Source organism: Elephantulus edwardii, unplaced genomic scaffold (genome assembly GCF_000299155.1).
Source record: "Elephantulus edwardii isolate Elephantulus edwardi_28Jun2011 unplaced genomic scaffold, EleEdw1.0 scaffold00185, whole genome shotgun sequence".
NCBI lineage: Eukaryota > Metazoa > Chordata > Mammalia > Macroscelidea > Macroscelididae > Elephantulus > Elephantulus edwardii.
Window position 1 is genome coordinate 5804772 of NW_006399935.1, and position 4851 is coordinate 5809622.

Below are 4851 nucleotides of genomic sequence, written 5' to 3' on the forward strand. Positions count from 1 at the left end.
AATTTCTTACAATTTCCAATTTTTCTAGATTCATCTACATACATGCCATGTTTCCGTTACTAATGGATGTTTGTTTCTCCTCACTTTGAGCTTTGCCACATCAGCAAATGACTCATCCTGGAGGAAGTGTGTGTAACCAGGGTGGTCCTTAGAGGCCAGGATGATAAAAACTTACACAGTTTGGGCATGTTGTCAGGAAGTGCCTTTCCTTGGAAAAAGACCTTAGAAGGGGGTAGTAGAGGATCAAGACCCTCAACAAGACAGACTGTCACAGTGAGGATAATAAAGAGTTGGAGTGTGGGGGAGGTTGTGAGGACGGAGTGATAGGGCAAAGTCTGAAACTCTTGTTCCTAGGGTTGCTAGGACTAGTAGTCTGTTCAATGCCATCTAACAATAACAACATTCTGATATGTTTACTCATTTCCACTTACTATTCATGTTTGCAGCAATGGGCTCAGGTATGTCAGAAATGATGAGGATGGCACAGGATAAGACCGAGTTCAGATCTGTTGTTCATATACAAGAAAGTTGATGGATAAGACTGTTATTGATAAACTTTAGAAAAATATTGTAAACAAGTGATAAAAACAGTATCAATAAGCATGTGTTAAATCTAGGACGGCTTCCTGAAGGAGGTGCCATTCTAAATTCTGATATTGATTAGGCTGTACACGTTTTGCAGGTAGTATTGAAAAACTTTTTCAGTTTGAGAAACACAGAGCGTCTTCTTCCCATTTTATTCTCCAATTCTAAATCTCTGCACATTCCATTATAGCAGTTTTGTTTGTCTTCCTGACCTGCCTTTTGAAATCTTCTGTTCAGCTCTTTTAGTTCAGCATCTCTTCCCTTTGTTTTCATTTTTCCATGTTCTAGTGCAATTTTCAGGGTCTCTCGTGACATCCGTTTGGTTTCTTATTTATCCTCTGTCTTTTTAGGGACCTTTTGCTCTCTTCATGGATGATATCCTTAATGTCATCCCACAACTCATCGGGTCTTAGATCAGTGATGTTCAATGCCTCAAACCTATTCATTTTTTAAATATACTTTTTTAAATTAATTTTATTGAAAGTTTAAAGACTTTGGATTTCCATTCATTCATTGTTGCACTTTTCTCCCTGCCCACCCCTATCCCCCAATTCACACTTCTCTTTGAAAAGTAAAATTCTTTTCATTGTTATACAATCCCTCCCCCCAAGTCTACTCCACCATGCAGACTTCGTTCTGGACTCCTGTCATGACAATAATACCTAACCCTATATCCCTTTTAAACAATTCTACCCTTCATATTTTTTAATACAGTGTACATTATTTATCCCCTCCTTCTCAGTCTCCCCCAAACCCCAATGTGTCAGTCCCATTTTACAACAGTGGCATTATGCAGTACTTGTCCTTTTGTGACTAAGATATTTCACTCAATATAATGTCCTCCAGGGTCACCCATTTTGTATAATATTTCATGAGTTCCTTTCCCCCCACCCCCAATACAGCTTAGTATTCCATTGTGTGAATATACCAGAGCTTCCCTTTCCATTCGTTTGTTGATGGGTACTTGGGTTGTTTCCAACTCTTTATATTGTCAACAAAGCAACAACAAACATGGCTGTGCATCAAACCTATTTTTAAGGTAACTTTTACATTCAGTAGAATAGACTCAAGATCATATTTTGGTTCTTAGGGACTTGTTTTCGTTTTCTTTAGCTTCAGTTTGAATTTACATCTGAGTAATTGATGGTCTGTTCTACAGTTGGCACCTGGCCGGTTTTTGACAGCTGACATTGTGCTTCTCTAATGATTTCTTCCATAGACATCGTCAATCTGATTCCTATGCAGTCCATCTGGGTCAGCATTTCTATTTCTCAACCTAGAAGAACTGAGAAACAATTTCAAGCCTTGAGTTGCAAAACTTAAAGCTGCTATGGGCAAAATTCTAAATGACTTAGGAAACATCACAAAGAATATAGAGGAATACCCAGAGTCACTGTACCAAAGAGAATTGCTGGAACAGAAGTATTTCAGAAAGCATCATATGATCAAGAGCCAATGGTAGTGGAGGAAGTTCAAGCTGCACTAAAGGTACTGACAAAAAAGTAAGGCCCCAGGAATTCATGGAATACCAATTGATATGGTTTACATAACATATGCAGCCCTGGATGTGCTCACCAGTCTATGTGAGGAAATTTGGAGGACAGCCGCCTGGCCAATTCACTGGAAGAGTCTGTGTTTGTTCCCATTCCCAAGAATGGTGATCCAACAGAACGTGGAAATTATTTAACAATAGTATTAACAGCAAGAAAACAAAGATACTCGCCTCTGGGACGATTGGAAGCATCATAATAGACGGTAAAGAGATTGAGATTGTTAACAGCTTTAGTTTGCTTGGCTCCACAATCATCACTCTTGTTACTGTTGTTGTTATGTGCCATTGAGTCACTTGCGACTCATAGCGACCCTATGTACAACAGCCCTAAACTCTGCTCTGTCCTGTGCCAATTGCATCATCTTCGATACACCCTTCCAATTACCCCAGTCACTGAATCAATCCACCTCATAGAGGGCCTTCCCTTCCTGCGCTGTCCCTCCACCTTACCAAGCATGATGTCCCTCTCCGAGGACCGGTCCCTCCTTACAACAAGTCCAAAGTATGTTAGACGGAGCCTCAGAATCCTTGCCTCCAAGGAGCTGCCCAGTTTGGATGAATCTGTTTGTTTTCCTAGCAGTCCCTCAGTACTCTTCTCCAGCACCACAGCTCAAAGGCATCAATTCTCCTTCTATCCTCCTTAGTCATTGTCCAACTCTCTGATGCATAACAAGTGATGGCAAAGACCACAGCCTGTATCAGACATACCTTAGTTTCCAGAGAGACACCATTGCTCTTCAGTACTTTGGAGAGGTCCCTAACAGCAGATTTTCCCATCGCGATACGTCTTTTAATTTCCTGGCTACTGGTGCTGAGAGTGTTGACTGTGGAGCCAAGCAAACTAAAGTGAACAATCTCAATCTCTTCACCATCCATCCTGATGCTGTCAATTGGCCCAGTGGTAAGAATCTTTGTCTTCTTGACATTGAGCCTCAATCCATATTGGAGGCTGCAGTCCTTGATCCTCTGCAGCAAGTGCATGAGGTCCTCCTCAGTTTCAGGGAGCAGGGTTGTGTCATCTGCATAACGCAGATTGTTAATAGATCTTCCACCAATCTTGACCCCACATTCCTCCTCACAGAGCCCAGCCTCCCGGATAATCTGTTCTGCATATAGGTTGAAAAGGTATGGAGACAAGACACATCCCTGGCGTACGCCCTTCCCAATTTTGAACCATGCAGTGTTTCCCTGCTCTGTCCTGACAACTGCCTCTTGGTCCAAGTATAGGTTTCGCATTAGCACGATCAAGTGTTCTGGGATTCCCATTCTTCTCAGAGTCAGCCACAGTTTGTTATGATCCACACAGTCAAATGCCTTTGCATAATCAATGAAACACAGATAGACATTCTTCTGGTATTCCCTGCTTTCAGCTAAGATCCATCTAACATCAGCTACAATATCCCTAGTACCACGACCCCTTCTAAACCCTGCCTGGACTTCTGGTAGTTCTCTGCTGATGTGCTGTTCCAGCCGTTTTTGGATAATCTTCAATAGAATCTCAAAAGATGATTTGCACTGGGAAAGTTGGCTCTCAAGGACCTCTCCAGATTAGTAAAGAGCAACACTCTCAATCTGGAGATTAAGATGTGCCTGAACCAGGCCATGGTCTTTGCAATTACTTGCGATGCATCAGAAAGCTGGAAAATGATGACGGATGATAAGAGAATTGAAGCCTTTGAGCTATGGTGCTGGAGAATAATGTTGAATATACCACGGACTGGTAGGAGAACAAACAGGTTTGTCCTAGAGAAAGTGAAAACAGGTTGCTCCTTGGAGGCAAGGATTCTGAAGCTCTGTCTGACGTACTTCGGATTTACAAGGAGAAACCAGTCCTTTAAGAGGAATATAACGCTTGGGAGGGTGGAGGAACAGCAGAAGAGAGGAAGACCCTCGATGAGATGGACTGACTCAGTGACTGGGGGTAGATGCGTCAGAGACAATAAGCTTGGCTCAGAAAAGAGCACGGTTCAGAGCTGTTGTACATAGAGTTGCTATGAATAGTATCCAACACCACTCAATAACGATTAAGAAGTTCAGAATGCATCTTGAGGGTATTAAACAAGTGAATGGTATGATCGGAAACGTTACAGAAGTAGCTTTATGGTTACCCTGAGAGCCTTGAAGGGAATAACTTTACAGTGTGTTGTGTGAAGTCCTGTGAGCAAGAATGCTGATATTTCTCTGGGCCAGGACAAGGACAGCGAGGAAGGTGGAAAGGATATAAAAATTAAACACAGATATCTGATTTCAATAAATGAATGGATAAATGAGGGTAGCTGGAAGGAGGGCACGTAGAGGAAATGGGAATACTTAATGCAAAGTTGATTACAACTCATGTTACCAAATATTTCTCCATAGTTAATGGGCTTGAACCTGAAGCTCCTTACCTTAGTGTCTTGGAGTCTAACTCTTTCATCAAAAGCATCAACATACTGGTGGCCTAGTGGCAGGAGGCTACACTGCAATCTCAGAGGTGCAGAGTTCAAATCCACCAGATGCTGTGCTGGAGAAGGGGGGGACAATCTCCTCCTGTAACAGTCAGATCCGATTTGACGGTACACATACAAAAATAATAAAATAAAATTTTGGGAGCTCTGGTGGCCTACTGGCAAGAAGCTGCACTGCAATATCAGAGGATCACGGTTCAAATCCACCAGATGTTCTGCTGGAGAAGGAGGGACAATCTCCTCCAGTACCTGTCAGATCCGATTTGA